The sequence below is a fragment of the Lepisosteus oculatus genome, chromosome 5, assembly GCF_040954835.1.
Source record: "Lepisosteus oculatus isolate fLepOcu1 chromosome 5, fLepOcu1.hap2, whole genome shotgun sequence".
Lineage (NCBI taxonomy): Eukaryota > Metazoa > Chordata > Actinopteri > Semionotiformes > Lepisosteidae > Lepisosteus > Lepisosteus oculatus.
In genome coordinates, this window is record NC_090700.1 from 35,509,409 (window position 1) to 35,523,006 (window position 13,598).

General features: G+C 38.5%; 1 long non-coding RNA gene across 1 annotated transcript in view; it reads left to right on the forward strand.

Moving 5' to 3' along the window:
- LOC138239150 (uncharacterized) overlaps nucleotides 1–13,598 on the forward strand; it is a 251,060-nt gene that overhangs the window by 200,951 nt on the left and 36,511 nt on the right. Inside the window, exons 3-5 of the long non-coding RNA XR_011189575.1 lie at nucleotides 973–1,038; nucleotides 4,450–4,592; nucleotides 12,753–12,927. This is a non-coding gene — a long non-coding RNA (uncharacterized lncRNA). The remainder of the gene's footprint in view (nucleotides 1–972; nucleotides 1,039–4,449; nucleotides 4,593–12,752; nucleotides 12,928–13,598) is intronic.

The window sequence follows — 13,598 nt, forward strand, 5'->3', positions numbered from 1 at the left end:
TTAACTCCTAATGAGGGACAGCAGACAGCACACTCCCCAGAGGCCCCGCTATTGATGGGCGTGCTGCAGTCATAAAATATGTATTTCTCAGTGTCAACCTCAATCTTATCAATCCTCCTGATTTAATTAGATCAGACTGGCCAAAAGGCAAGGCTCATTCATCGCTCCAAGCTTGCAGAAGAAGCGGCTTTTTTCTGTATTTATTTATTTTTAGCAAATGTTTACTCAAGATACAGTACGTACTGACAACGCAGGTGAATATTCTGGAAGGGGTTGGTCTGCAACTGTTATTGTGCTGGAAACTATTTTTTCTTCTTTTTCAGTTCATACAGTAATTGCCTTACGCTTCCTTTCCGTTCAGATTCTTGGCTTGCACCTGTACACCCATTTCCAGAACGTGGCCTGTCAATCAATCAACCAATCAATCAGTCAGCCAGTCAATCGATCAATCTGTTCATTTTGCCTGTCACATGACTTTCAGGGTGTTTTGTATCAAATGTCATAACATGGTGATAGTTCTCTACCCTATAACCTACCTTTTTGATCTTCTCAGTTAACAGAATGAGCTATATGATTAAGAACAGGATGTATAACTTTTACATTCAAGGAAGACATAAATTATGGGAGAATGCAGATTAAGTGCCATTAAAATGCGTTACTGCCGTCTTTGTTGCATGACCCTGGAAAATAAAAATGCCTGTTCCTCTCTGAGTTACGATTAACTGAGGTCTCAATTTGCATGTCTGTGAGGTGTGCCCTGCACTGATGTAAAATTGTGCCATGTGCTGTGTGTTAATTCACATGTAACTTGTAATTAAGTGCCTCTTTGGTTTGCGCCCCTCAAGTTTAAATCTATCAATAAACAATTTATTGCTCATTTTCATATCCCCATAAACTATATATACACGCAAATGACAATATGTAGGAGCTCAGGCCTGGGATTCTGAATCTTCCTCTGTTGTGTCTCCACAGGTTCAGGATGATGTGCTTTACCACCTGCAAGCCTTGGGTACAAGATTGAGTGTAACACACCTCAGGGTACATTGGCTTTATTATACTTCACAGGACCTGCCTGTATTTCAAAAGGCTGTCTATTATTCTAGAATCCTGATCTTTTCAATGTTAAAATGCTCAGAAAATCTTTTTTCGAATATACAAATAATACATACAAATATCCATATAATAATGAGGTATTGATATCAATAACTATATTTATTATTATTTATCTGATAATTATAGCATTGATATTTGTCACATATCTTTACTAGATTCCAGCTCTGTGTTGTACGATTAGGATGAGTAGGATGCAGCTGAATTAATTCAGTGAATCGAAGGGATACATTTATCAGCTTTATCACCAATTTGTAGACTGATCTCGTCTGATTTCTGAAGTAAATGGACACAGGTTGCTAGTGTGGTTGGTGTTGGTGACGGCACTGTAGATGACCACAGTTTCGCATGCGCTGCTATAAGTGTTGCTGTTGGACCAGTAGGGGGCACTCTTCTGTCTGGATCAGAATGTTCAAAGAATGTCCCATCCTGATGACCACAGACGCTGTGCTGTCCCTCAGTTGTTTTTTTCTTGAAAGAGAAGGGGTACTAACTCAAGTGTCCTGAGTAAACTTTACTTTAGGAATGAAGCCTGAAGTTTGCTGTTAATTCAGTCGATGCAGTATTTTCTCACTTGTCTGATGAAACTGCTGTGTAGTGGGCCTACTGGTTCAGAATGGCTTTTCAAACAGGTGGGAACTATGCAGTGAAGAAGATGCCCTTCAGTACTCTATATGAAGGGTTCTGGGATCCTTTGGAGTGAAATATGGTAGACAAATGCATGCTAACAATAATAATACATGGCTCTTGAAATAGAAGTAACTTTCCTCTTTGCTTGATATAGAAAATCATAAAATAATTTTAAATGCATTTCTAAAAGTTTACTGCTCCACTTCTTTCACAGTTTCTAATGTACCGTTTTATTTCTTATAAAATATGAAAATTAATTCCTATTCTTTATTAAAATTTAAAAGTTGCATTTTTTTAACCTACACTCTGGATTGGTGTTTGTTAGCAGGGGTTTTGTGACTTTGATAGTAATTACAGAAATTTGAAACATATCATTCTAACCTTTAGTGGTTCGAATGCAAGGTGAAAATGATTGACTCACACTTTTTCACTGTAATGTTGGCATTACTGTATTGACTTACCAATACCTTTTCTACTTTGGCAGTGCAATAATAATATTCATAGTAGATGCTTATTCAGAGAAAATTATAGTAAATTACATTTAAATGATACATTGACCCCAGAAAATGATCTTGCTTTAAAATAGCCGAACAGAGATTAATTACTCGTTCATAAGACTTTGAATGCTGCACTTTGTGATTTTAGGATTAAGTCAATCACTAAATGAAATGGAACAAAACAAATGTGCCCTTTAATGTCTAAGAAATGTCTTATGCTCGCAGACATTTAAGAACTCATTTTTCATTTTATTTTGGCATTTGTTAGTAAACACAGTGTTATTATTCAGTATGATAGCTATCCATTTTCTAACAGTTTTGTCCAATTCAGGGACTCAGGGGAGCCGAAGCCTATCCCAGCAAGCAATAGGCACAAAGCAGGGTACACCCTGGACAGGACGCCAGTCCATCGCAGTACAGACAGATACCGTATGCACACACAGTTACAGATATGCACACACTCACACCAGGTACGGTTTTCCCATAAGCCAATTTACCTACCTCTATGTTTTTGGATTGTGGGAGGAAACTAGAGCCCCCGGAGGAAACCCATGCAAACATGAGGAGATCGTACAGACCTCACTTAGGGAGCACCCTAGGTCTAGAATTGAACCTAGGGCCCCGGCGCCATGAGACAGCAATGCTAACCACTATGTAACCATGCCTCCCTCAATATGATATTCTGTTCCTTAAAAGAATCACATCACTGCAGCCTGCATCCCAGTCAGGTCAACAGAATAGACAGCCATTGAGAACAAATGTTAAACTTCTTCAAATCCAGACTCAAAACCTTCTTCTTTAGAAGAGCCTTTACTTAACTGGTTCCATTCCTTACCCCTCTGCTCCTACTATACTTAGTACCCTCTGTGTATTGTAATTGTGTTTTATCTTGTGTGTTCTTTGTATTTATTGTTGTTGTCATTCTGTAATGTGCTTAAATAAGCCACCTTTAAAGGTGCTATATAAAATAAAGTTTTTTTTATTATTATTACTTTTGTTTTTTGGCTAAGTAGAATATTTAGCTCAGGTCATATTTTCACGACCAGGTAATCACATGACCATTTTCCACGACCCCAAAATACCAGGTGATTAGAGTTTGGTATTTGAGTAGAGTCAAAACTACAAAAATTAATTAATTTAATTTAATTAATTTTAAATTAAACAAAATAACAAGGGGATAAACAATATATTGATAAACAAGACCACCCCCTATGGTCTTTGTACTGTTAGTATTTTGGTCACCTCTGTTTTTTAACAACTTTCTTATGGTTTTGATTGGCAACACCAATGCCTCATGATACCAAAATCTAAAGTAAATTGCAAGGTTGAATAGAAATAGAAATATTTCATGTTTTTTTTTGTCATTTTAGTATCCCGTATCAATTAATATGTGGTCTAAATAAGTGTCAAAACAAAAAAAAATGTCAGAATTTTTGTCTATCAACTTGAAGAAGGGATCAGCTGGAAATAAAAAATGAGTCTAATTTGCAGGTCTGTGACACACATGAGGTTCTCAGTTTTGTGATGCATTCCTGCACTCCCACAGTGTTGATCAAACATTCCATGCAGACATGCACTGTGCAGCCCTGTGGACTCCAATTCATAAGGAAAACATTATTCATTAACCTGCAGAATTCAGGCTTATGTTGTAGCAATCTCACATTGGATGTCTGAGTCTGAAAAGTGCATGAGATGAGTTTTCAGGGCCTGTCAAACATGAGTGTCCCAGATGAAGTACAGTACAGTAACAGGCTAGTTAGCTCTCCAGATGCTATTTTATTTGTCATAAAGCTCAGTAAAAAAATTATGTTCATCTGGTGACACATGACTTAGTAGTCATCATTGTCCTTCCTTGGTTAAAATCTTATGTAATTTTAGTTTTTTTAGTCTTTCTAGACATGTGTTTTTGTATCATCAACATTAAGTCATTCTTCATTTCATCCAAGTTACTATTTTCACTATTTTCTGCTTAGACAAATGAAGAACAGTCAAAGAGATTTGTGTTCCTTGCTGTGGTGCAGAATCATTTTCAGATGGAAAGAGAAAAACATCTGAATCGATCGGGGCATTGGGGTTTCACTGTGTGACACTGAGAATGTTTGAAACTCAGCAGGCAGAGAAAGCCACTGCTTTGATGCATCTAAGTCCTTTATTGCAGGTCAAAGGTGAAGAAAAAATGTTTTGTGAACCATGTCTTTTGGTTTTTTTTTAGGCACGAAGATTTCAACCCATGCTGGAAACCACAAAACTTACTGATATTTCTTTGACTGCAAGTGTGGCTGCCACCATGCTCAAACAACAGGCATTTGTCATCAACAGAATGGACATGACCTTTGACCTCCACTGTGAATTATGGTATTGTAGTTCACTCTCCTCTGTTTGGTGCTTGATATTTGTAATAATAATCAAGCGATGACTCGCTCACTTTGGCATTACCTTCTCTATGATTACAAGAACTTAATATCCAGTTTGAACAACATATACTGTACGACTTTTTCTTTGTTTGGAAGAGGTTCTCTCTAATTTAGACAGTGCTGTCAGCCTAAGGCAAGTACCCTGAAAGAACAAGAATCAGTGTGATCCTGTCTACAAATTGCACCTGATTCAGCACTGAAAATATCTCTTTTTGTTGCACCAGAAGAGACAAAATACAATTGTGTTTCCTCCCATGTGTGTTTCCAGCCAGGTTTGGCTTGCATTTCCCCTATAACCTGAAATATTGTGTTGTGCACAGGGTGGCTTAATCATTTAAATCATTCTTAATTCTTAATCGTGAGAAGGTTATTAAATGATGCATCACAAACTGGTCAACCTGTTTTTTAACAGCTGTGACCCTATACTTAAACCTCCACTGCACACCCGGAATGAATAAAGATATTCCCATTCTGCACTCTGCACATCTCCTCCTAGAGCATGCCTTTCTCATTTCTCTATCACCATTGTCAAAATCCCAATGAAAAAGGAGAGAAGAAAAGAAAGAGAAAATACCTAAATTGCCTTGCCTTGGCTGGGGTGATAATTGAGTTTTTAAAGTCCAGATTCAATTTCACACCTCAGTTTGTACAGTCAGAATTATTATTATAGTGTTATTATTCAGTATTTCTAAACAGGTGCTGTAGGAGGTGGTTTGAAAACGCCGGAACACAGTGTTGCTGTGCTTGGCTGAACGCAGGCAGGAGTGTGGTCTGTAGTCATTAGTCTCAGCAGGGCATCGCGGTCCTTCTAGACCTGTTCTGTGTTGTCTCTCCCCTCCACCTCCGAGAGCTTTGCTCCAGTGATTTTTGTCTCAATCTGTTTCGCTGTTGCCGTGCTGACAGATGTCCCATGTTAACAACAACCAAATAGCCAGGATGTACAATAAGACAATGAAGCTCAATAGCCGCCTTGTCACGGGCCAGCACGATGCAGAGGTGTTTGTGTTTGCTGTGAAAAGATATAATGATTTTAGCTTTGAGAATGTGTAGGAAGAGAATTGGGAATTCTGGATTGAGCTAGGGAATGGGGCTGGGGGGTGTCATCACATCTGCTGCAAATACAAACTTCTTTCATTGGCATGTTGTGCCTAAATGTACAAATGTAGGAAACAGTACAACAGTTACTTCTGGAGTGCAGTAATCAACTATTACTTACTTGCTTTTAAGCCACATAGTAAAACAAAAGGGATACAATATATTTAGCTATTAAAATGTAGTTAATACTGGGTTAAAGTTTTATGGTACTGTGTAGTTCAATCTAACAAACAAGTCCTACTCCAGCAACAATCCCCATGAGGCAATGTCATCTATGCTGAAGAAAACAACAACAACAGGGTCTTCACCTGCCTTTGTAAGGAACCTGTCTACTGTCAAGCTGAATAGTTCCCAAGAGATCCTGCACCATCAACAGTGCTCATGCGTGTTTCAGTATTATTGGAGCACCTGTGGAGTAGCCTTCCAAACATTCGTTCCCCAAAGCTGTATTTTCCCAGCAATTTTCTTAAAAGAAAACCCAAACATTTTCAGGTGATAATTCTAATATTTACAGGAAAAAAGCTATTCTAAAATACCCCTCTAAAGCCCTAGAGTAAGACTATTTCAGCAGCTTTTCTAATTTCTTACCGTGGGATAAGAATCATGGCTTATTCCTGCAGCAATCAGAAATGAATTGACCCATTACTTTTGTACATTCATTTTGTTTCTTAATTATAATCCTCCTTCAGCGACGTCTCATCACCTTGTGCAACAATCAAAAGTAATGAACTGCCAAGTGGATGGCCTGTTTTCTCACTCCTTTGAGTCTGTGTTGGTGTGCTTCTTAAAGCATTCTCCCAAAGTAAAAAAGAGAAGTTGATTTTGGTCTTTTTTGTTGCTTTGGAACATAAAGTGTTTGTTGACAGAACTGTGTAGGTCCAATTAGTTTATGCTAGAGAGGATTAAGATTGTCTGGCTAATTTGAATAAGCAAACGCATCTGTACTTAATTACAAGAACTTCCTTGACCTGACCATAAAACTCCCTGGTTTGATCGCTAAGATACATAATTAGTATATTTCTTGAATAATTAAACATCAGTGTTTATTAGATGTGATAATTTGAGAATGCAAATGGTTAGAAAGTAATTACCAAGATTCTGCACAACAAGTGCTAAATGAATCACCTGGTACCAGATGATAGAAAAGTAATTCAAATGAGCTGTAGCTGGTTGTGATTTGTCTTTAACCCCTTTTCTGCTGCAGTTGTAAAATGAATGGGAGGTCTGATGAATAATGTGTAACGAAACCCTTCATTATTGCAGCAGGTAATGTTTGTTGGTTGCCAACATTGTTCCATCTGTTCTGTTTCTCAAGATGCACGCACATTAAGTTTGCCTGAAACAATGTTCTGTAACTACTTTGCTGGTGTCCACACTTATCAGGCAGTAAAATGAACGAATTCTCTTGGAATTTCATTTGTTTGGTTTCACTCTCAACATTTTTTAAATTAAAACATTCTCCCATCCATCCACTTTCTGACCACAACCTCCAATTCAGGGTTGAGGGGGAGCCAGAGCCTAACCCAGCAAGCCGTGGGTAAAACACAGGATATACCGTGAACAGGGCACCAGTCCATCACAGGGCACACAAAGACACAAACATGCGCACACCCCCACACTCGCACCAGGACCAGTCAGCCGAGAAGTTAATTGACCTAATTTAAGTTCCCAATTAACCTCCCAGTTTACCCATTGACTGTGGGAGGAAATCTACACAATGGAAAGAGGAATTTAAACTCTGGCAAGCCAAAGCTGATGCCAAATATAAGGTCTGGAATTTGCAGTTGGCAGATTTTGATTCATTCGTGCATTTTACAAAATTACGTGATCTGCTTGTGCATTATATTTGCACTTGGAAATTCATAATCAGCTGCATTACCACCTTCCCTTCTGCATAGATTTCAGAAGCTAGAAGTTTCTAGGATTTCTTTTCCAAAAGCCTAGCTCAGCCTGGTCAGTAGTTGTATGGGAAACCTCCAGGTTGCCTCTATATGTGGTGGTGGATCAGTAAATGGTGTGCTTCTCCTGGACCACTATTTCCAATCTAATGTTGCTGGAAGAGGTGTTAATGAGACCTCCAGGGAGCGCTCAACCTACAGTCTGTGTGGGTCCTAATGTCCCAGTATAGTGACACCATCCTGACCAAATGTTCCTCTGGCCTTTACCAATCATGGCCTCCTAATAATTCTAATCTAATCTAATCTATAAACTGCCATCATCACTCTATTCTCCTCCCCACTGATAGCTGATGTGTGATGAGCGTCCTGGCACACTTTGGTTGCATGTTCCAGTTGGGTGCTACACATTGGTGGCTGTGGAGGGGAGTTACATGTAAAGCACTTTGAGTAGAGTGTCCAGAAAAGCACAAAGAAAAGCGTAAGGCATTATTTTTATAATTGTAGTTATTAATGCTCCAGTATGGTGACAGGAAGCACTGTGCTGTAAGAGATACCATCCTTCAGATGAAACGTTAAACAAATACCCTGTCTTCTTCGTCATGTAAGATCTATCGCATACAGTATGTCCTGTAATAATATAAGATCAAATTTTCCTTTAAAACAATTGCACATTTCCTAAGGAATTTAGCCAGCTAAAAAACTTTTTATCTCAATATGCAGCCCATTCTTTACTGTTAAGATGCAGTATGTAACTGAAGATCCCAGGTCTCATAGAAAATACTAAGACTGGTGTCTTTGCTCCGATTTTGGTCACAAGGCATGTGAGTCTGTGCTCTGCCAGTTATGGAGATGTTTTTATTTCCGTGCTTACATTTTGAGGTAAACGGTTTTTCTATCATAATAATCTATGGCTTGCAATACCAGTTACTGGGATTCAGGGTTATTACAGAGGTGCTGTTTTTCTGCTCTATTACCCAGAACTACAGTAAATGGAGAAGTAATAAGAAATGCAGAAGAACACTTTTTCATTGCATTTTGTAAAAAAAGTCTGAAAGATATTTCAGAATATGATAATATCTTTCTCTATATCTATTGTGAATGTGTTGATTTATCTATTTATGCTGCATGATTTTGTGTGAGTATTCATTTAAACTCAAGACATGGTGGCACTACAAGTAGTATTTTTAGCGTGTCTCAAAAGACAGTGATAGAACCATGTGATAACTACTCCTGTGGCAGGCTGGCCTTTAAAGTGACTGTTATAACTGTTGACCTGCCACTAGAGGCCATTAAAGGCCTCTATCATTTACATATACATGTAAACACACTGAGTGGTAATTAGTTAATTGTTTGATTAGATTACTGGTGATGGATTATAAGGGCACATTCTCACATGGGTGTTTTGAATGAGATGTTCGAGTATGTAAAGGCCTCATTGGTGGTAGTCGGGAGGTGGGTGTTTGTGTGGGAGGCTGCTTTGAAGAGTCTGTTTGTTGTAAAGACTTGTGTTGATGAAGGATGGGATCTGACAGATTGACACAGTATTTACATATGTGAATGTGTTGTATGCACATGTTATGGGCTGCAATGACATAAGAAATGTAGGGAAGAGTGTGGTTCACTGAAGGTCACAGGAAAAGACAAGCTGATCCAGCCTTGTGCACCTGTCTCCTGCATTTGAGCCCAGAACTCAGCAATTTGATAGCTGATTGGTCAATCTGTACAGAATTCAACATGATGGTCTTTTAATGGTTTTTAGCCTTCATATTAAAAAATAAAAAATGCAGCACATTTCCCATGTTGACACTTGCCAGGATTCTGCAGTCCAGAGATTAGGCTGGGACAGACTCAGTATTTGTTATCGTAGAAAGTTTAACTCATATTTACTCATTATGTTTGGAAAAAAATATATATCCTTTTCCCTGTGGAGGTGATGAATTCTGTTACTCCCTGCTGTTAGAGATTGATATGCAGTCTCTGGTGTGTGTTCTGGTCAAGGTTGTCTGTGGTTGGGCAGGGATGCAGATACTGTAAATGAAAGCAGGAACTGCAGAGTGACATCCTCCTTGATTCTCCACATTTCCGATCTGCACACCCAGCCACCACTGCTCTTTCACACTCCTATCAGCCCTCTTGCAGCTACTCTTGGGAATAAATGAGCGATTTGCTGACACTGTCTCAGCAGCCTGCCAATGCATTCATATCTAGCCAGTGCCCAGCACTGCTCCATTTACTCTCAGTATTGGACTGAGTGTTTACACACTGCATCACCACAGACCAGCCCAGCAGTGCACTTTTTGCAGTCAGTATTGGGATTTGTGCATGCACACTGCAGCACCACAGACCAGTCCAGCAGTGCTCCATCTGCTGTTTGATTGGGCTGGGTGCATACACACTACATCAAAACAGGCCCAGAAGCTGCCAGTATCCAGTTGAGTGCACACGCAAAGCATCACAAAGACCAGCCCAGCCCAGCTCCAGCTGTGGTCAGCTCTGTAGGAGTACAGTTAAAAAGGTGTAATGTAATTTTCTGAATGTCTGCTTTGATAGTTTCCATTTTTCACTTTTTTATGCTAATTTGCCTTGTTTACCTCATTATTGCCTATACATTTTTACTTTTAAAGCAAGATGACAAAATTTAAAAAGGTGGGAATATCAGAGATAAAAGGATGAAACCGAGATAACTAAACGTTTTCTAAAGATGAGAATGACCTTCAACCATTGCCAAAAGTTGTTACAGTCTTTGCTTCTTTGCACTTGTACAATGTAATCTAGTTTAACTGCTTTCCATAAGAACACTAACTGCAATGAATGCAACCAGTTGCAATTTAAAATAATCTCGGGCTCCACCCCACCACATACAATTGATTTTTTTTCTGTTGTTAAACCCCTTTAGAAAAGTAGTCATACCTGAAGATGAGAGCAGCAAGGCCCTAGTGCCAGTCTCCCACCTGTCACAGTTAAAAAGAACATTAGTGAGCATAATACTCAAAAGTGCTGTTACACAGGACACCGCAGAATACCTGTAGGTAGGTACTGTGTTTTCATCCAGTATGGTGTTACTTAATATTCTGTGTGTATGTTTAAAAATGGACTGCCCTGTGTGTTAACTTTTAAGAGGAAGAGAAAATATTGTTCTATACTGAAACACATCGAGGTATAGCACACAGCTTTTCTATTTCTCTGTCAAACATAACAGTAACAGGGAGAGGACTGATCTTACATGAGAGGATAATCATAAAGAAAAGAGGGTAGATAAAATATCCCCACGATCCCAAAATGTAGGTAGGCTGATGTCAGGAAACATTTACAGCTGTGCTGTAAAGATGTCATCAAGAGTGCAAACATTTTTCATAGACCTGTGTTGAAAGATAACAGCCTCAGGAGCTGTCTATAAGAAGAAATTATTTCAAAATAAAAAAGCTTATGGGATTTCCAGCTGTGGAGATGAAAGTGGTGGACTTTGAGTATCCTTTCACCTTTTAGTGATTGGGACCATACAAAGGGAGGCAGTGCTGCCATTGAGAGTAGAAACTACAAAAGTTCTGGCATATAATTAGATTATTTAGAGCTTCGTCAGTTGGCAGTCATGAGGCTGATGCTCCAGAGTACAGCTATTTCCTAAATACTCTAAATTAAATAGCCTAAAAGTTATATTTAAATCAAGTACAGTCAGGCCAACAATACAGCAGCTCATGAGTGTTACTGTATTAGTTTGAAAACTTGATCCTTGGCCACTCTCGCCATCATAGCATGCTCTGTACTCCAGATTTTAAAGTGCAGAAGATCTATTAACATGAAAATAACAAAACAAGGCAGTTCTGTTCTGTATTATTAGTAAGCAGCTTATTCAAATCCCAGAATATCATACCACAGCTTAACCCATATCTTTCTAGCACTTTACGTAAAGAAGCCATATTTCAGAAGGAATTCAGAATGGAAATCCCACTCTGTGGTTTAGTCTATGAAGAAGACCTTCTAGTGAAATCTTCTTTAATTTTATTCATGACCACAAGTGAATTTGTGTTATGAATTTGATGAAAATGAGGGGATATTTTCATACACAAGATAAGAAAAGCATGAAGATTACAAGTGAATAGGAATATAGGTGGAACTGAAGTTGCCATAGCAGTGGAATACTGAAGAATGAAGACTGATTTTGACCAATTTATTTTATATTCAGAGAGTCTAGCAAAGTTATAAAATAAGTGTCATACACACGGGACTTTCATGAGTATAAGGAGAAATGTGACATTTGGATCCTTAATGTCAAAGGATGAAATGCTGACACGTTGTGTAATGTGTATTTTAGTGGCCGTAACAAAAGAATAAGCAAATATGGCAATTATGAGCACGGAGAGTGCATAACAGAAACATTGTGTACATAAACTGAGGATAAGAACAACTTAATTCTGTTACACATTACCATACCTTGATGGAGAAATATAACTTCCCATCAACTGCTAAAACTTCCGGTCAATACTCACACAAATGAGAAACCCCATGGTGAATTCAACCCATGCAAAACAGCCGCAAAAACATCCTTTCAGATTTAGAGCTGCGAGTTTCCCAATCCTTCTTTTAAAACCAAATTTGCAATCTAAAAAATATGAAAGGTCAAAGAACTATACTAACTAGCAAAGAGATAGGGTGATCTCCAATGCTGCTATTACTCTTATTGCCAGACCAACAGCAAAAAAAACAAGGTTCTGTGGTTTGAAACCAAGATATACAACACACACCCACGACTCCAAAATATTGCACTGCAGGCAGAAGAAAAGGAGTTAACCTCCATATGTTAATGTGCATCTGTTTTTGTGGCTGCCTAAAGGATGAACTATTGATCAGTATAGTGAAGGCATTGAAAGACAGTGTGCCTCTCCATTCATGTACTGGAACTATCACAAATCCTATGAGCTGTTAACAATGATTTCATTGTGCCTGGTTGAAGACATTTCTTAAAAAGATGAAAGGATCATTACGTGATTTGTGGCTTAAATTCCAATTCTGTCATATGGAATCAGAGTGGGTTATCTCCTTTTAAATCTCTCTGTTATAGTTTTGAAACTGCGGTTCCTATGTAATATTCACCTGCTTATTTTTTACAGATCACACAGCACCTGCAATCCTTTCCTACAGCTCCTGAAGTTGAGAATGGACTGAGTGGCACAGAGAGGGTGTTTTTGAGAGAGTGCATGAGGTGGTCCACAGTAAAACTATTCAGTGACCGGAATCAGAGAATCAAAGCAGTTACCATAATGAATGATCACAGGAAAGTGATAGGTGAGTAGTGGGTGTCCTGTTCCATTGTCAAAAGGTTGCACTTATTGGGGGTGAGGTTGCATAATGCAGCGCAACTGGGAAAAGTGACCTAAACTGAAATTTAAGTTTATGAAGAGAATACAAGTCTGCATATTTGTGACAGGTGAAAAAATGGAGACCCAGAGAAAGCCCACAAAAACATAAAGAGGCAATACTCTAAGCAGAATAATGCCATATCTTGGCATCTAATCCAGGACTTTGTAACCATGAGAGAGAATCATTGAGAGATGTACCACCCTTTAATGATGCACAGTAGATATAGAATATAGAATATAGAATATAGAATATAGTTAATAAACTAAAGGAATATGACTCCAGCACTAGTTGCTGGCTAGCTTTGTTCTGGGGCTGGAGTCTCCTGATTGTCCATTCTAGAAATGTTTTGCTCTTCATTTGGACATGAAGCTCCTATTCGTTTTCAATACCAAAAGTTGGTTTTCTACACTTTTTATGTATATTTATTTCTATACATTCTGCATAGGATAATATATGTTATAAATGGCTGGGTGGCCTCATTACACCACATTACTCTGAAGAGTCTGGACCTACAGGTTTCAATATGGGTTAATGATGTCAATGATGTGATAATGTTCAATGATCTCTGTTTGTGGTTATAGACCTCCCTTTATGTG